The sequence below is a fragment of the Centruroides sculpturatus genome, unplaced genomic scaffold (genome assembly GCF_000671375.1).
Source record: "Centruroides sculpturatus isolate CEXI.00-Female unplaced genomic scaffold, Cexi_2.0 scaffold573, whole genome shotgun sequence".
NCBI lineage: Eukaryota > Metazoa > Arthropoda > Arachnida > Scorpiones > Buthidae > Centruroides > Centruroides sculpturatus.
The window spans coordinates 185900-207285 of NW_019384767.1; the positions used below are offsets into that span (position 1 = coordinate 185900).

The window sequence follows — 21386 nt, forward strand, 5'->3', positions numbered from 1 at the left end:
TTAAATGTATTGAATTTTAATGTAATATTTTTTAATAATTAAAGTTTTAATTTTACAAATATATATTACTTCCTATCGTATAAATAAAACTATTAAATAAAGATATCCAAATGTTATAATTCAGGTCTAAGTAAAAGTTAGCTTTTGACAACTTTGCTAAGACATCAAATATTTTATCAAGTATGAATTAAAAATGTGGTTCTAATCTGTTAGATGTTTGAACTAGTTTCTCCAGGAACTAGCACCTAAATTCTCAGACAAATCATAAGTCCAAGAATTAAAGCTGGTCCTATATTTAAAGGATTCTTGTGCTTTGTTTTGATTGACGCAGAGAAGCTTTGTTCAATTAAATATGTTGATAACATGGCAGATGCTCTGAAATGGCATTAATAAGTTGAATGTGTAAATCTCTTTGTATAATAGAAATGTGAAACACTGAACATTTCTATGAAAATGATGTAGTTTTGATCATTTTCAAGCTTAAGTTTGTGCATTAAACTCTTCCCATTTCTTTTCATATTCTCTTGAAGAGTTTAATGCACAAACTTAAGCTTGAAAATGATCAAAACTACATCATTTTCATAGAAATGTTCAGTGTTTCATGTAAAATAACGAGCCCTTTGAGACTAAGTTTTATATATGATGCACTATTTCCAACTTATTTTTGGATTAACTCGGAATATATGCAAGAAAATTAATTTTTTAACCTGTCATTGAAGAAGTCCATTAATGGATACATGGGCACAATCATTTCAAATTCAATTACAATCTTACGAAATTAATCAAGAATTTAAAAATCTATGTTCTGGTAATTATAGTTACATCCCAGAATTTCATTAATCCAGATTTGCACATTACTAATCCAGAGTCTCTCATGAAAATATTAAATGTATACAAATAGGTTAACTTCATCAGAAACTGATTCATCAATTTGAATTGCAAATTGTCAATTAAAATTCTCTGTAATTTAGTCATAGAATTCATAAAATGGCACAAAATCATACGACCTACAGTGGTGTCAGAGATTTGAGTCTTATTATATTTGCAAACTTTTTGCCCATCATCTTATCTGCTATAATGTAGCAGGCATAATGAGAAACTACAGCAGTGTGTGATGGCTTATATTTTGCAGCTAATTAATACTAAATTTTATAATGCATCTAATGTCACTAGTGACAATTGCATCAATGTGTAATATTTGAAGCTTTATTCACATTCTCTGCTCTTCACTTAAAACATTCAGGTGGTTTGTGCTCAAAGTTGCTTTGTTCACTCACCAAATGTAACTGTAGAGATGATTTCACAAACCTAGTTATTCAGGAGAGCTTGTTGCAAATGCAGAATAATTAGCATTGCCACCAGGCTGGTTTTTAAGTTCATGGTCTAGACTGATTATTAATTTGTCCGATTTTTGTAGAAATTGAGAATTATGATAAAATAAATTTATAAAAATATTTGTGAGTATTTTATTTTAACGGTTAAACACTAACTTCACACCTCCATCCAAACTTTCCCTATGCTAAGAGTGACAGAATATACAATCTCTACACACCAGTAAATAAGGCAGGAAGAAACGGTATGTGTGTTATGAGGAGGAAATGGCCCTACCTGTAGCATGGCAGATTTTGCTGGATAACAGCATTTAAAGAGATGATTATGGAGCATGAGCAATACAACTACGGAACGATTTCACATGATAATGTTCGGAAGAAATTCATATCAAATGTTTATTTGAACAGTAACAGCGTATTCAATAAAGCCTGAAGAGCCCAGGAGGGTCGACGAAAATGTTTGCGATTCTAAAAATAGAAGCATCCCTTCCCTACCCACGCTTGAGTCTGACTCGAGCAAGTGCCGTAGCGTTACAAAAATCCGGGCATGTGGACCCGAGAAAAAAATTTTTTTTTCCAATTTTTGGAATGTTTTTTAGGTCCCCAAATTTTTTCAAAATTTTTTTCCCCGCGCAAAAAAATTTTATCACGATTTTAATCAACCTTTAATGATGTGCAATTAACAATTAATTGTTTTTTAATGGTATTTTTTTTATCAAATTTAATTCATCGTTCTAAAGTTGTAGTACACAGATTTGACTTCGGTAAAGTTATTTAAAGCTACTTTCTGATGTCAAAAACAACCTCCAAAACTTTCTAAATTTTTTTAATTAATATATTTTAGGTTCAAACCTGCGTAGTCAGTAAAAAAAAACACCAACTCCGGCAAATTGAAACCTAAGTCATTTTATAGGGGCAGAGATACTCGTAGGGGTCAACTACTCTGAACGGAGCCCCAGGCATTTACCCAAATACTTTTATAGTTAGTATTTTTAATATTTAACTTACATTAATATTTAATTGTATAAAAAAGTAATTTTTAACAAATATTTAATAAGAGGAGAAAAAGGGGCAATAAAATTCAAAATCTTCAACATTTGCACTTCAATTTCACCTTTCCAGAAAAGTTAGTCCAACAAAAACATGTGTGATCTAGCTACTTCAGTCCCTTGTTCAGAAAAGAAAAATATATACTCTGATCAATTAGTCTCACTCATTCAGAAAAACAGAGTACCCATAAAGAATGATTCAAAAATATTCAAATTCAATTAAGTCAAAACAATTTAACTACTAAATCAAATACTACAAAGAAAACTACATATTTAATAAATTAAATGGTTGCATTTTGTATTTAAAATAAATGAATTATAACAAAATACAAAAACATTTTAAAAATTATTACATATAAAATAAATTCTCTTTCATTTAAATAAACTAAATTAATGCCAGAGTCAGAATCAACACATTTTTCCTGACTCCTACTCCTCTGGCTAGAGATTCCTCCTGATTCAGACTCCAAGCCCTGGTTCCAAAGCAAGTCCCTAACTGGATTAAAACTGGCAAATGCATTACAGTAATACCCCGACTTACGCGATTTTCAAATCTCACCGATTCCCTTTTGTTTGAGCGCCAGGCAACTCTTGATTACTCATTCCCCCCACACTGTTGTTCGACTTCTTGTTTGGACGTGTCGCACGGAATCAACACATAGCTACAATTTATTGTGTGTTATTTATTTCTGTGTTTGTTATATCTATGGAGACTCGAGAAGCTCTACTATGTCATCCAAACGAAGTAAAACTGATTTTTCTGCATCAAACAAGAAAAGAAAAACTTTATCTTTGGAATGTAAAGTTAACATTATTAAAGACTTGGATACAAAAATGAAAATTTGTAAATTGGCAAAGAAGTTTGATCTACCGGAATTGACGGTCAGAACAATTATAAAAGGTAAAGAAAAAATTCTCTAAGCTGTAAAAAATGCTCAATCTTTAAATTCAAGCATCATTCGTAAACGTTACGGTATTATCCCTGAGATGGAAACAATGTTAAAATTATAGTGCGATAATCAAGTAAATGTGAAAAATTATATAATAATATAATTTGTCATACATATGTATTATCTAAGATTTTATTAAACATTTTTTTCTAAATTATTGTTTTCTTTAGTCTCCGGCTCCAATTAAAAATTATTTGTATGTATTTATATGCGAAATTATACCCCGACTTACGCAAATTCGACTTACGCGGTTATCGCTCGGTCCCACCTAGCGCGTAAGTTCGGGGTATTACTGTATTCAGTTCTTGACTGTAAAATGACATTGCACATACCTCGTACAGTTTCAAATTCAAACCAGTCAGGGACTTGGAATGAAACTATTGTCCAGGTCAGCAATTTTGAAAAGGTGGCAACACTAACTTGTAAGAATAATAGATAAAACAGGAGCATGACATGTATATGAGCAATTTAATATATGTATATGAGCCTACTGTTTCAGCTTGTAACACATACTTTCCTTGTCCCCCTCATTGCCCTAAATGCAAAATCCTCAGTAACTCAGTGCAAAGTGAAATTAAGACCCCAGTGTTCTATAAACCCTGATAATGCAAAGGAAAAAAAACCCTGAAAAATTCAGCTCCTTAAACCTCTGATGTCACTGCCAAACCTCTTAATGCTTGATTTCCAGTAAGACAGGCTCGAGATTAGATATGAAAGGGATAGGGAAAGTATGTCAAAACTTAAATATGTAGGCATGTGAAATTACTCGCATACATGCCAACTGTTTGCCTTTTGGGAGATAGTTCATCTTTCCTTCCTCTGTTTGCACTGTAGCCCATCCTCTGGAAATATTCTCCCTTATCACTTTTGAGTGTTTTAACAATTTCCGTGACTTCAGTTTTAAATGAGAACCATACTTCCCATTGTACTTCAAAACTACGATTATTTGGTCAGTGGTTTCAGTAGGATCATTTCTGGATAGATCAGCATAATGTTCAATTTGGAAGTTTATTACTATTAGAAAGTTAATATAATGGCTTAATGCTAACAATAAAATTTAGATTACAAATGAAATAAGTTTGATTCCAGTATCAATAGTTAAAGGATTTATAATTGAAATCTTTGGATTCCTACCCATTCAATGTTCAGAAACTGAAACTTTGCTTTTGATTGACTAATGAATTTCAACTGTAAACAAATTTGTATTTTGAAATATTCTTCAAAATTTTAAATTTCTTGCTGTGATTGGTTAGAAGAAAAAAGTCAACTAACAGTGGTTTTAGAAACAGTATAAATACACAGTCTCAATTTGGTATCTACTTTCTAACAAAGTTCTCTTTTATCTTATTGTAAATACTGTACAGTCGACCCCCTATAACACTGTTTATAATTCAGTTTTATATAAATTCCATGTTGTACCTGTCACTTAGATTTTACAAATACGGGAGCTGTTCACAGCCTGGCACATGTATTTGTAAAATCTGTGACTCATACAACATGGAATTCATATAAAAACAGAATTATCAACCATGTTAGGGGTTGACTGTATATTATTTCATTGAAATACTGTAACGAAATACTATATCTGGTTTAAAAAAGATGTTTTTGCCATTTCCACCTAAGATGTTTTCCCATTTAAGATATCTTTCCAAGCTAGACCCTTCAAAACCATCTTAACAGGGATTACTGTATACAGATATACCTCACCTTATGTCGGTAATTGGTTCCAGGAGAGGCAACGTAAGTCGAAAAATGATGTAAGTCAAATTTACTTGTCACTAGGCTAAACCACAAATAGCCATTCCTAGTTCTGTATTTTATTTATAAATGCATTTTTAATAATATATTGTTAATAAGAATCTATTTTAAGCTTACAAATAAATTTTAGTTTTTAATATAGTATAGAAAAAAGTAATCTAAATTTATAAATTCATGTACATGTTTACAATTTGGCAATGTTTATGGTGCATTGTGGACTCTCTATTTGTGAATGTGGTTTGCTCTAAGACATTATAAAATAAGATGATTTTGTAAGGTTAAACAACAAATAGTTATTAAAATTATTTTCTACTGTTGCAATATAAACTAATTTACATTAAATTTACCAATATCGAGTGGCACTGACAACGACACCAAACGGTAGATATTGGAACTACCATGGAAAACACCAATATTGAGCACTTAAAGACCACTAAATAAGACAACAAAACAGTCACAGATGTTTTCATGTTTCGTTCTCTAGGATTTACGATTATATTAACATTTACTGTAAATGTACATATTTTAATATGATTTTTGTGCTTTCACGCTTTTATAATGATATTACAACTTCAATATTTGTGGCGGACAATGTAAAATCAAATAAAATGATTTAAACTTAATTTTTATTTTTCCATATTTTTTTTTAGCAAACAACCAAGAACAACATAATCAAGAATGACGTAACTCAAAACGACATAACTTGAGGTATACCTGTACAGTATATATGTTACCGCTAAAGCTCTAAATCCATTAATGTGCACATTACCTAGCTAATCTGCACATTAACTAGGGTGATCTGTTAAAGTTTCTAAAATTGTTCTATTTCTCAAATTACCTAGGTAATGTGCACAGTATCTAGGTAATCTGCACATTACCTACTAGGCACTCGGTAAAGTGAAAATAGGATTTTTGCTGGAACAGCAATGTTTCTGTAAGCTTAAATTAACATAATGTTATTTATTTAATTTTCAATATCTAAAGAATTAAGTTAATACAATCAATCAACAAATTAGTTGATTTAATCAATTATCAATCAATTAAAAAAACTTTAATACAAAAATCAAACAGTTTAAAATATTATTACTATTAGGGAAATGAATTTGCAAAACATATGATAAAATTGTACTTACTTATTAGTGCAATCTAAAGATTGGTGACACTTTGAATTACATAGCAATTGGTTTTTGCGACAAGCACGCCTATTTGTGGTACATTTAGATTTGCAGTCACATTTTCTGAAACCCTGCCCAGTACCAAGGGATTGTTTTATTGCTGTTTGACGTAAAGATATTTCTACAGCAGGGACATCCATCTTCTTTCGTTAAAAATCTCTCTTTGCAAACACTGAATTCAGATTTTGCATACAATTGTTTTAAAATACCTGTTTTAGTATCAAGTTTATAAAAGCCATCCTCTGTTTTACTAAGAATCACAGCTAAAATTTCGTGCATCAGTTTTTGCATCAATTTTCTAATTTTTCAAGGTCTTCTTCACTTATTATCGAATGTAACACACTTTGTGGTATAATAGAAGACTAGAAGAGTGGAAAAATTAGTTCACAAGAGACTGTGATTATGAGAGCACAGTCAAATCTTACTCAAGAGGACATTCCATTATCCCCTGCTTCTACAGAATCACCTATAGAAATACAAGAATTTATCGATAATAATTTTAAACTGCCTTCTATACCGTTGATTGATGACACAGTCACGAAGAATATTCAGTTACCCTGCACCTCCAAGGAATCACCTCTGCAAGTTGAAGAAGTCATCACTGAGTTACTCTCAACTTCAGCAGAATCACCATCACAGTTTCGTACAGAGCCTGTAAAGAGCACTATACAAGACAAGTCTGTATTGTTTGCTCAAAAGCAGCATCAAGTGCTCACAAGTGTAAATCGTGTGATATGTTTGTTCATGCAGTTTGTGGTGAAGTAGATCCTAAAGAGGAAGGGTATGGTAAGAATGTATTGTGCATCATCTGTAAAAAGAATATGGATCAGAAAATGAAGCCAAGAAATGTTTAGAAAAGCAAGCAAAGAAAATGTTAGCAGTTTCTAATGCAAAGCACCCAAATGTCGATGAAGGTTTTGCTGTGAGAATTAAAGTACCCGAAGAAGACAGAGCAAAAACTGATGCACGTTCAATTTTAGCTGTGGTTCTTAGTAAAACAGAGGATGGCTTTTATAAACTTGATACTAAAACAGGTATTTTAAAACAATTGTATGCAAAATCTGAATTCAGTGTTTGCAAAGAGAGATTTTTAACGAAAGAAGATGGATGTCCCTGCTGTAGAAATATCTTTACGTCAAACAGCAATAAAACAATCCCTTGGTACTGGGCAGGGTTTCAGAAAATGTGACTGCAAATCTAAATGTACCACAAATAGGCGTGCTTGTCGCAAAAACCAATTGCTATGTAATTCAAAGTGTCACCAATCTTTAGATTGCACTAATAAGTAAGTACAATTTTATCATATGTTTTGCAAATTCATTTCCCTAATAGTAATAATATTTTAAACCGTTTGATTTTTGTATTAAAGTTTTTTTAATTGATTGATAATTGATTAAATCAACTAATTTGTTGATTGATTGTATTAACTTAATTCTTTAGATATTGAAAATTAAATAAATAACATTATGTTAATTTAAGCTTACAGAAACATTGCTGTTCCAGCAAAAATCCTATTTTCACTTTACCGAGTGCCTAGTAGGTAATGTGCAGATTACCTAGATACTGTGCACATTACCTAGGTAATTTGAGAAATAGAACAATTTTAGAGACTTTAACAGATAACCCTAGTTAATGTGCAGATTAGCAAGGTAATATGCACATTAACCAGGGCTGTGGAGTTGCGTAAAAATCTACCAACTCCGACCTTTCCTTATCATACGACTCCGTCTAAAACACCGGCTCCGACTCAACAGCCCTGCCAGGCTGTAGAAGTCGCGTAAAAATCTACCGACTCCAACTCCGACTTTTCCTTACCATCCGACTCCGACTAAAACATCAAAACTCCACGACTCCGACTCCACAGCCCTGACATTAACGGATTTCGAGCTTTAGCGGTAACATATATACTATATCCCAGTATGTCTAAATAAATAAAAAGTATATACTGAAAATAAATGTTGCATCTCTTGCATACTGTCTTCTATGCAGTGATGAGTACAGTAGGAAGAAATTTGCTCCTTGCCTAAGAGAGGACTACAGCTACTGTAGTTACTACATGTATGGCACCATATTGATGATTTTCTATTTTTCTCACCTTGTTGGAAAAATGGCAGCAAAAGGAATCAAACATTTCAAACATCAGCACAAAGCACTGTCAGTATCTAATAAAGTGGGGATTTTGGAAGAGGAGACGCAAAGTAGTGTGGAATTCCCCTTACTACCCTGTTGACAGATCTGAAGAGAAGAGATGCAATAGTCAGCAGCTACAGATGTTGCAGGAAGAAAACATCTGCACAAATCCAAGTTGACCAAGCAGTCTACAAGTGGTTTTGCAATGCCCAAGTGCATAATGCTATGGTGTCAGATGCTATGATAAAGGAATACATTGAATAACAAGCTGCAGAGATGGGTTCAACACCCATCTCTGCAGCTTGTTGTTCAAGGCATGATTTCAAGGTATCAATGACTGGCTCTATTGCTTTCAGAATTGACAAGATAGTTTTTCTAACAATCTGAGATAAAGAAACTTTAGCTGACATTGAGAAAGTAGAAACATGGTTAGGACGTTTCCTTGTCAAGCAATATCTTTAACTGTGACAAGACAGATTTTTCTTTAATTGAAGCTGAACAGAACCCTTTGATTTCAATGGGGGAATTTACTGTGGAAAAAAAGATTTCTTTTTCCTCACAGTAAATTCCATTTTTCCAGAAAGACCATTTTGCTGACTTGCAACACAGAAGTGAAAAGTTAACACTGTTTGATAGTGGCAAAGATAATAAACCATGCTGTTTGAAGTACATTTTACACCTCCCCTGCTTGTAGACAGCTAGTAAAAATGTATGGATGACTGTTGCAATCTTTTTCAAGTGATTGCTGTGCTTAGAGAAAAAAATGTTTTGACTGAAGCAAAGATCTTGCTGGTTTTTAATAGCTGTCACCCTCATCACAGATCACATAGATGAAGTTGCAACTGAATTTAATAAAGGTTGTAAAATTGTACTGTAAGGTTGCAGCCATTGGATTGCAGCATTATTTCAAGTTTCAAGGCTGCTTACCACAACTTGTACAATGCCTGTTAGAAATAAAGCAAATGGGAAAAGTGTAGTAGTAGTTAAGAAGTGGACCATCTTGGATGAATAAGAATATTGTGATTACATGGGATTCAACAGCACCCCTAGTGATAACAAAATGCTTTACAAAAAGCAGCATCATTGAAGCAAAAGAAAAAAGTATTGCTGAAGCAGAAATGCATGTTGAAGAATCTGAAGGAACGTTCCAATAATGGAAAGAATTCTGCTCTAGCAAAAATATCTTAGAACAATTCTCCAGTAATGTCTGCATCAACGAGTTTGTTGTAACAAGTGATGCTGCTGCTGCTATGGAAGAGAAGGCCAGCAGGACTAGCAATGAACTTGGATAAGAAGATTCCAATGAAGGAGAAGAGGGAAAAAAGGTGATTCTCCCATCATGCTCTCAAGCCATGGCAATGCAATGTTAAATGCCATTTCTTCTGATGAGAACATGGATTATAATCTTGCTAAGTCATTTTATTTCATTTGTAATTAACTGATAGCTATAAATTTGAGAAAAACAGATTATTGATGATTTCTTCACAAAACTGTAGGCCTAACAGAATAAGAATACTATAAATGCAGTTTTGATTGTTGAATTGAACTGTTAATCAGATATTAAACAGAAAAGACAATCAGTAAAAATGCTCAATTTTTATTAGTTTCAATACTGTAATATGATTAGGCTATATTTTAATTTCTTGCTTCAGATCTACAATAGAAAAATAATGGAATTTTAAACAATACCCAGTTAACATCAACTTAGCTTTTCTTATCCCAATTCACATTTATGGGGGATTCCTATAATATCCTCATTTTCCATCACCACTCACTCAATATAAAATCACCACCGTTGATAATAACAGTAAATTATAAAAACTTGAACCAGTATATAACAATATATAATGATTAATGCAGTCATTTCAAAGTTCAAAATCTAGAAATTTGTTTCTGGTTAAGCCTTTGCAAGCTTTATCTTAGTTTAGAAGATGAACCAATCTGCTTAATACTTCATTTTACTATATAACAACCATCATTTCTATTATTTCAGAATGAAAACGGTTACAAGAATATAGATTTGCTGTAAAATCCATAAAATAACTTTAAAACTACAATGTTAGAGATGAGACACCTATTTAAAAATAAAGTGTTCTTTCAAATATTAAAATTTCAAATTACAAAAAATAATATATATTAATATATATTAATATTTTTTTAAGCCAATTTATCTTCCATATTAACATTCACATACAGCACTTTCTTAAGCTTCCAACAACAAAATTTTAAGACAGATGAAATATAAGTTTGTTAGAAATGTTTAAAGAAAATAGTCTAAAGAGCAAGTTAAAATGATTTATCATCTTTCCCTTAATCATATATGTTGTGTCTTTGCCATCCATCTTTAATACAATTTTTTAGCAAGTACTATACTTTCACACAAACATCAAGAAAGTTTCGGGCACTTTAATATGGATTTTTATCTATATCAAATGGTATATAGTTTTACTATTTAACTATAGTTTCAAATTATTAAAAGCAGTAGGTAATAGCCTTGTTGCCTCATTCATTGAGGCGACAAGGCTACTACCTCAATGAGTAAAATGAGTGGTCAAAAATGTTCAAATTATGAAGAGGGAAAAAAAAAAAAGCTAAATACAATGAATGTTGTAAAATATACCTTAAAGTTGTTTATAAATAATTTACATAAGCTATAGTGATCCCTATTAGCAACCAATCTGGTGGAAGAACACAAAAATTGTTTTCACTTCAGGCACAAGTTACCATCAAGCTGGCACTAATTAAAAGAATTCATTTATTAATGAATATTTGTGAACTGGCTTATTTATACCAGTAATATTATCTTTGTAATTTCGAAATTTCCTATAGTTTCAATACAACAATACAACAGATATTGATGGACTTTGTATTGTGATATCCATATTATTTCTAAAATCAAGTGACAAAATGATAATTGTGGAAGAAAAACAAAAACATTGAATAAAGTTAGAAAAAAGTATTTTTTCTTGATTATATTTTAAGCATGCATATTCTTGAAATTACATTTATATAAACCATATAATTACAATGCAGAGCACACAATATTGCATGCAAATAAGTAGGCCTAGTCAATCTAAATGCAGAAATTTTTTTGGTTGAAGCAATTGTCATATTAAACTAGTCTGATTTGAAACTTAGCTTAGAAATTAAGATAAAATGCTTTTCGTCAAAACATTTATCTTGTTGCTTTGTATAAATATGTCTCCAGTCACTTAGTTATGCTGACTCTGCACTTAACATGATTTTCAGGTGACTCAATTGTCTTTGTTACTGCTCATGTGCAGTAAAATTGCTTTCTGATTAGAATTACCTTTGAGTACTTTGGCAACAGAGTACTGGGACTACATATATCTTTGCATGGTGATTCTGCCACAGCTAATCAGCATGCAGCACCCATAATTCCAAATGTACATGACATCATATTTCTAACCATCATCTTTAGCACTACATAGTGTAGTGTGACAATTTTGACAAGGTGCAAAAATAAATAGCAAATATTACATGTCTGATACTGCTGTTGAAAAATGGTTGGAGGTTATCAGATACCATCCTATTCTTTATGACAGAAAAAAGACCCAAATTATAGAAATGATAATATAAAAACAGATGTATGTAAGCAAATGGCTTTAATTAGTAGCAGGTCAGATAAGACATTAGTATTAAATGTTAAAAGAATTAAATTGAAAAATAAACTTTCATTGCAATAATTCAATTTCATACAAAGTGTGTAGGCACATAGGTGTAGCCTATGTGTGTTGCTCTATGAATCAGACAACAGCAATGTAATCACACTAAGTGGAGAATCAGCACAAAAGGTAAAAACATTCACGAATAGTGTTGAACCAATCGATATATCAAACCAAACTGATATAGGTTCACAATACATTCTAGAGCAGTGATTCCCAAACTTTTTCAAGCCACTGTTCCCTTGGTTCCATACTTATACTCTATGCCTTTCACCCATACCTCAACACCCCTAACCCATTTTCTCTTATGAGAGAAAGGCTTGGAAATGGTTTCTTTAGAAAGAAACTTTTCTATGAATCTCACACTGTGTCCTTACCATATCTGGAAATCATTATACACAATGTTTCTTCTTAACATTTTAACAGAGGAAAGGAAAAAGTTGTCAGTGACCTCAATCTCGCATTTGGTCAGCATTCGGTACCTACCTCTATGACCCTGACAACAACTTGCTTCTTTCTGTCCCCTAGATTTACTTACTGCCCACAGGGGGATAGTAGCATCCACTTTGGGAACCTCTGTTCTAAAGTTTAGAATATCAATATCCAGCATTTATCTAGAACAGTGTTTCTCGATGGGGTCGATATCGCCCCCATGTGGGCATTTTTCCATGTTGAGGGGCGATTAGTAACAATTTATATTTTGGGGGCGAAAAACAATTTTCTGGGCGATATAGTAAAACATTATATTAAGAATAATTCGATATTTTATTCGTTATATCGTACAATAATTAAACAAAAAACATTATACTAGTCACTAGTCTATTCGATGCAGTATGAATTTGGCGTTAGCCTTGGCCCTCGGCATTGGAATTTTGAAGTGAAGGGGACAATACGACAATGGTTTTACTGAAGGGGTTGATACTATGTTGAAGGGGATGACGATTCGTTAGAGGTTGAGAAACACTGATCTAGAATATTGATATCAATATTCTGTATTCCAGTATTCCATATTTTTTATTCAAAATATCAATGTTTAAAGCAATCTTGGTATCAAGCCCAATAGCTATATCAAAATTTTGGTTTAGAGCAGCTCTATTTGTAAAATGAGACTGTTGGCCTTTCCAAATATTTTATATTTTAGCATAATCAAAAATTAGTTTTCTTTCCAATGTTATTTTTCCTGCAATTCTTAGTACAGTTATTTTTGTACTCATACATTACATATTTTAATATTCACATCAAATTTTAAATATCTGCTCCATTTATCATTAAATCAGAACACACACAAAATAAAATTCACATTTATTTTTAATTTAGAAAAGCAGATATATAAACAAACTAAGCCAAAGCTTCACAAATGTTTACTCTGTTGAGAAAAATTGTAAAAAAGTAAATATCATATACAATAGCTATTATATCATAATTCTGTTTAAATAAATTACAGTTGAGAGTAACTTGCAATGGCTATTTGTATTAAAACTAATTTATAGAAAATAAAATTTAAAAAAGTTTAGTTACTATTAGCTTTATAGTGCAATGCAATATTTATAGGGTTGGCAACTAAGTGATTGCGGATTTTAAATAAGAAGGAAAATTCAAAATTTTTGCTTAAAAAAATAAATTTATTCAATTAGGTATTGTCCATTTTTGTCAATGACCTCTTGCCATCTTTCAGGCAGTGTCATAATTCCATAAAACTTCTGATTTTTGCCAGCAAAAAACTGAATTAAGTGTGTTTTTACATCATCAACATCATTAAAAATTTTACCATTTAAGGAGTTCTGCATGGAACGAAATAAAGGTAAAGGTAATCTGAAGGCGCAAGGTCAGGGCTATATGGTGGATGTGACAACACATTCCAACCTAGCTCCGATAATTTTTGGTGAGTGACCAAAGATGTGTGGGGCTTTGCATTATCATGCTGGAAAAGAACACCCTTACAATTTGCCAATTCTGGCCACTTTTCTTGAACTGCATCGCTTAGTTTGGCGAGTTGATGAACGTACTCATTTGAATTAATTGTTTGGTTTCTTGGTAAAAGTTCAAAGTACAGAATTCCTTTATAATCTCACCAAACTGACAGCATAATCTTTTTTTGGTGAATCTCAGCTTTTGGTGTCATCTGGGCTGGTTCATCTCGCATCACCCACGATCTTTTCCAATTAATGTTGCTATAAACTATCCACTTTTCGTCGCCAGTAATCAGTCGTTTCAGAAATGGATCAATCTTGTTGCATTTCAGAAGTGAATTGCAGATGCTAATGCATTGCATCAAATGAATTTCCTTAAGCTGATGAGGGACCCATAAATCCAGTTTCTTGACATAGCCAAGCTGTTTTAATTTTTTTGAATGTATGTATGTGATATATTGAGCTTCTGCACAATCTCATGCGTTCTGCTATGACGATCTGAATCGATAATGACCTTGATATGGGTCTCATCAACTTCAACTGGACAGCCAGATCATTGAGCATTTTTCAGTGAAAAATCATCAGAAGTAAATTTGGCAAACCAATTTTGACGCTGCCTTTCTTTCAAGGCTTCATTCCTATATACGGCACATAACTTATTATGTGCTTGTGATGCGTTCTTGCCTTTTCGGAAATAATACAATAAAATATGTCTGAAATGCATGTTTTGTTCTTCCATTTTTAAATTGGGATAAAAACGAAACTAAATAATTAATCAATACAATTTTTTTTTACTAAATTAAAGGTGGAAGTCCAAACAACAAGAAAACAATATAGGTTAAATGCTTTGAACACGATGACAAAGCCAAAAAAAAATGTGCTAAGGCCACCTATTGACAAAATCCGCAATCACTTAGTTGCCAACCCTATATTTCTATTAATTTGAATTTTTTTTATTTGTAGTATTTAAAAATATATTGTAATCACATTTGGATTTTTAAATTTTCTGTAAGTAGTTTTAATGTTTCTTTGAGAGCAGAGGTTTATCAATTAATTTTTTGTTCACTTACTGACTTAAGGGCATATGTCCCAGTTCTGCATTGATAACAAATTTCACTACAATCACCAATAGGCCATTCTTGATGTCTTATTTTCTTTGGCATTTATGATCTATAACATTGATAGTAGTATTAAAGCTGCATAGAAAATGCACATTTGAGACAAACCCAAAATTTCCATATCTAATGTATTTTGTCAATTCTCTATATCTGTAATTGAACTTCCATATATTTTAAATTCAAATTACTCTGAAAAACTATTGGCAACTATCATCAAAAATACATTTAACAATTTAAATGATTAACATTTTTAAACTGCAAATTTCATCCCAGTTTGATATTAAAATAAGTTTTCTAATTTATTATTCTTGAATCTTATGAAATTCAATTATATTTCTATAGATTTTGATAAATTTAAGTGTTATATTTGATATGATTTAAGAATATCAATAACTGCTTTTGTAGACATTTCAGAAAAAACTAGTGTGTAAATATCCATTAAAATAAAGTTCCTTGCATGTCAAATTTTAGTAATTTATTTAAATATTTGTCGAGAGTAATAACTGTCCACATACGAATTTATTAATTATAATAAACACTTTCAGTATAAAAAGGAATCCTAATATATACAATTTATAATCATTAGTGAAGCTAATAGAATGATAAGGTAAATTTATCACTTAATAAATTTAATTTATGCAATAATATATTAATATAATTCTTAATTTGAATGAAGTTCATAAGAAATATTGAAAACGTACAGATTTTATAGAATATTTCAGTTTAAAAAAAAATCCATTAATAAATTTCATTTCCAAATAGTTTATCGACAATTGATTTTGTTTTTCTTCTTCCCTCCAATGATTCGTACAGTTCTAATTTAAAATGTATTATAAATATGCGTATTTTAAAGCGGGAAAATGAACTGTAAGATGAACGAACATATTTATGTTAAAAATGTTTGCAATCTGATCAGAGATAATGAATTTTGACATATTAAATAACAAGAGTCCATTGATTTCTCTACGGCGCTTTCATGTTAATTTCATCGACGAAACCGCATTGGAAACATTAATACAAACTTAAATTACTCGATTTCAATTTTGAAATCTACAATTTAAGCCTAACTGATTTACAGTTCGTTTTGTATTAACTATGCATTTTATAAACTAATTAACAATTTACTTTAATATTAAAAGTTAATGATTAATACTCACTGTTTGAAACGATAATATCCTTTCAGATTAAAATAAAAAGCTTTCTTCTACTACGCCAGTTAAAGGACAGATAACACCTTCCTCCATTTGCAGACTATCGGAACGAGATTAACCGGTGATACACCCACCATATGACGTAATTCCGGATCCGGTTTATAACGTTTGCATTACTTTAAATTTTCAATGTTACGTTAATGTTAAGTATATTTATATAACTTGATTTAAATAGAATATATTATAATATTAATATAATAAGTAAAAATTATATATAAAAAATTGTTTTTATTTCATCGACATTTCGTCCTTTTGGCTAATTCCGGGATCATTATCTGGTGCCAACTTTATTCTTGGAGGAAAATAAAAGCTGGCATGTGAAAAGAATTAAGTTTAGATTCCTCTAGTGAAAGTCCTAACAATAAGTCGCCATGTGCTATATTTGGAAGATAACTTATTGAACTTTATTGTTTTGATTACTATCCAGAAACACGGCGTAAAAATAAATGAATGATGATTCAGATTCAATTTCCGCATGAGCAAATGCCATTTTTTCGAAATTATCTTTCCTAGAATTAATATCGTAATTCTTAAAATTAAATCATATGTCTACGGCCGTCGAAAGAGGGGAGAACTGGGGGATTTTTCCAGGCACGGAGGAGTCCGTGGTGGTTTCTATCTCCACGGACTCCTCCGGGCCCGGCTCAACCTCCGAAATTAATGATATTTTTGCTAACATAGAATATAACTTCTAAGACTGCTTTTTATCAATAAAGAAACATTCGACACTTATTCAAAAAACGCAAAAGAGACATGCTAAGGAATAGAAATGGCCTATTGTAACCTCAATCCCATAAGTTCTCGACTAACTTTCATATGACACTAATAAAGCTAAAAAAAAAAATTCCACGTAGACAATGCTCGACCACTTCCATACAAGGATCTTCACTTTTCCTTACACGTAATTAATGAACCATCTCCTAATTTCAAATTTTATACTCACTTTGCAATCGGACAGTTGAAGTTTTATTCATTTTTTCGATTTATTGATCATAAAATAAAATTATTAGACTGCCGTTTATGTTCTGATGAAAAAATGATACATCATGCTTAAATTAATTGCAGTTTTATACAATATATCATGTGTTAATATTGTTCATATAAAATTTTTACGGCAATTGGGTCGCTAACGTTTAAAAAATTAAATGCCAAATTAATTTTTAAGCTGATTTAATTTTCATTCGTTATTTCAGCAGTGTATATATATACAGTATATATATGTGTGTTTGTGTGTGTGTGTGTGTGTCATTTATTAATACAGAAAAGTGAAATGTCATTTAAAGAATTTCGTTAAAAATTAATAAGTCATCGGTTAATTATTAAATATGTCTCCATTTAATTATATTATTTATAATTTAATGATGATATATTTATTTATTTAAGTATCTACAATTATAATACATATAAATATTTGATTGTAGTCTCATATAGACTAAATATATAACCCTAATTAAATAAACTTTAATTATATTATGTTACAGCTAATGCCCGATAATCGGATAAAGCTAGGATTAACCGGCTAATGCTAACTTTATCCAAGTCTTTGGATTAAAACAAGTAACAATCCCTATCTGTATAAAGCGCGCTTTATTCCAGTCATAAGCGGATAAAGCCGACCTTAACTAAAAACGGTTGAATGAACAAATTTTAAAATTCGGGCTTCATCCACCCATTTTGTATAAAGGAAAATTTAGAATTTCACTCTAACCAGATAATCTGCGATCTTTCCAATGCAAGTTGAATAATTAAAGAAGTAATGTTTTTTAAATGAAATAGAATTTATTATTTCTCTATTGTATAAAAACTGAAGAAAATTAAAATTAATGTAGCCAGTTATTTCACTAAAATATCGCCAGATTTAGCTAAAACAATCTCATCTTTAAATCTAAAAATTTTCAAATTTAGCTATAACATAAAGAAGTGTTTTAATTTACAGAATACAGATAGGCTTTCAAAAGTGCATAATATCTGTATTATGTAAATGGCGTTTACCAGGAATTCGTGTTTAAATTCTCCGTGAGCGCCAATCAATTGAAAAAGAATAAAACATCCTCTGGAAGAACTTATAATGTTTTGAATTTCTTTTCTTTTTTTTACGACGTTAGCCTCAAATAAAAGTTGTGTCACAGAGTGTGTGATTCTGTATGTTTGTGTGTGTATTCGAAAGAACTAAGACACATATAGTATTTTGTGTTTGTCTTCAGTTGTATTCATTAATTATGATCCTGAAGATTAAAATTGCTTTTTAAGTTTATGAAAGACCTCAGTGGCTCACTCAGGATTTAACCTTGAGGAGTCGATTTGAACGGATAAAAAATTTTTAATGCGAATTCAATAAAATTCCCACTTTACGGGACCTCTAATTCATAATCCAGGATTATCTTTACATTCGAAAATCAAAACATTACGAACGTGTTCAAGTCATCTAAATCATCTTTCGGAAATTTTGGAAAATTTTCTAGTATTTTTTCCTTTATCTTTGGAGGATGCTAGAGCCCCTTGGCCTCTTTTGGGTGGCCGCTGATGGCCGGTATGAAAAAGTCATTAAATTGAAAAAATCGTTGCCATATTGCAAATTGGCTTGAAAAATATAGCGATAAATTGCCAAACTTAACAAAATTGCCCTCTTTTTATTATATTTAGTTCTATACAAACAACATCAGATAGATACATTATTATTATATGGATTATGATTGGCTGCAATTTTACCGATTATGAGAAGACCTGAATTGCAGCAAGAGTGTGAGATGGATGAATCAGAATTCTGATCGGATTTAAACACAAATTTTTTCAGGCTAGCAAGCATTTTATTGTTGTATAACCATTTGAGTTACCGTTTTATACAGATCGTATCATTCAAAACTCACATTCAAATTGGTCATTTGTATTTAAGACACATTTCATTTATAAGCAGTGGTTTTATACTTTTTTAGAATTTGAATTGTTATTACAGCTATATATCTAACGTAAATGAAAATTTCCACCATATATTATAAAACTAAAATATTGAAGATGGGTATAAGAATTTAACTTTCGAATTTCTTTAAAACTTAGTGGGTCACCAGCCAGCGGTTCCGTTCCCTGAACACTGGGAGTGCGGTCGTGGGTTCACGTCTCGCCAGGATGGGCTGGCCACGTGGAGTTTTCCGGGTTTTCTCCACGTCTATAACGCCTGAATATGGGCCAGTTACCCTTAAAAAGGCTTCCCGGAAGACATCCCCTTAGGCAGTTCGCGTTAGCCCTGCCTTAATTGGGGCATTTTCCTTGGACTTTTTCTCCTAAAGCAATGCAACAACAAATCGTAGTCATCAAAACCCAGCCGATTTTAGATAATTGTTAAAATTCTTAAATAGATAATGTTCTTATTTGATTGAAATAAAAATATCTCTAACGAAGAAACTAATGTTTATCTAAAAAGTTAAATATTAATATATAGTGGGTTGGATTGAATTGATGGAATAAAGCAACGCAATAGGCCTACATGGTCGATTTGACAAGAAGAGTGTCTCCCGGAAAGACTTTCTATGGGAAACTAGCCCTATTTAGATGTTACACACGTGAAAAACCCAGAAAATTCTACTTGTCCAGCCTTCGATCAAGCATGAACCCATGACCAGTGGTGAATGACCATTCAGCCACTGGTAAGCGTATCAGTATATCGATATAGTGATCGGAATGTCGATTCCTAGTTACCATAAGATAGGAAAAAAAAAAATGATGAATGAATTCATTATAAAATAAAAACCGTATGTAAATTTAAATTGTTATTTAATAATTGATGAAGACATTTAATGTAGAAATGTAAACAAATCATAATTTAGAAAGACGCTTATTTATTGAATTAATGACTAAAAGTCTTCCAATTTACTAGAATCACTGGAATCATTTATCGATTAAGATCATATATCATCTCTCTCTCTCTCTATTGAATATATCTTCAAAAATAGAGAGATATATATTACACAATGATTAAAATTACAGTTGATTTATGTTATAGTTATATGGGCTGTTGTCCAAATTTTTATATAAAATAGTATTTTTGATGAAACTTAATAAATCTTAGAGTTAAATCTATAGAAATAATACTCGCTTTCAAGTGTCAAGTTCTAGCATATAAAAATCAATAGAAGACTGTTTCTTGCGTGTTAAACAGTCTTTAATATAGTTTTAAATATATACATTGTATATGTCAACGGGATTGTACATACCTAATTGTTTTATTTTAATAGTTAACCGTGCTTTTCATTATCATTGTCATTGTAAATTTGAGTTTTTAATTTCGCATCGTAATTCATTATTGGCTAGCTATCCTTCACTGTTTCGCGTTTTTTTAATTAATATATGTAAAAGTCATAGTTATCATAACGTTCAGATAATAACTATAAATATGTAATTAATAAAATTTAAAAATGTAGAAGCAAGGACACTAGCAGAAATTTGTCTTAAGAGACTAAATATGCCTACGGTTATACATCAACTAACCAACCAATTCGTAAAATAATGTTCCTTAAACAGTTAATTTCTAATCATAATACTTTCGTCTATCTTTATGAGATGAATAATGAATACATTAAAAAACAAGCGAAAGTTCACTAAAAATAGTGATATCCCCAAACAGTAGGCTATATCTTCTGCATACTGCTTTAAGAACGAGAGGGGCCAACTAATCACACGTGAACTGCAGTTCAATGTACTTTAGTGTAACGACTATTAACTAGATGTATTCTTAAAAATATCTTTATTTATAAACAGGACCGGATTTGAGACGATTGGAGCGATTTGCGCCAATCGGGCCCCGCGCTTGAAGGGGCCCCACAGGAGATCAAAATTTATATATTTAAAAATAGTTTCAAATTACAGAATAGATTAAACAGTTTAGCGATCATGTCGATTGAGAGTCAGGAAGCAAGCCAGTTGGATTTTGATATTATTTTAGAAGATTTTACAGAACAAAAATTTTTCGGAACATATAAAACATCTCTTTATAGGTTTATATTCAATAATATTCAATTATATTCATTCATGAACACATCATAAATTTTTGTCATGAAAAATCTTCTAATGTGTT

General features: G+C 31.3%; 1 protein-coding gene across 1 annotated transcript in view; it reads right to left on the bottom strand.

Annotated features, from left to right (window-relative positions):
* LOC111628927 (AP-2 complex subunit alpha-like) overlaps positions 1 to 16402 on the bottom strand; it is a 108215-nt gene extending 91813 nt beyond the window's left edge. Inside the window, exon 1 of the mRNA XM_023372788.1 lies at positions 16265 to 16402. The gene's annotated coding sequence lies outside the window, so the exon portion shown is untranslated. The remainder of the gene's footprint in view (positions 1 to 16264) is intronic.
* Between the last annotated feature and the right edge of the window lie 4984 nt (positions 16403 to 21386).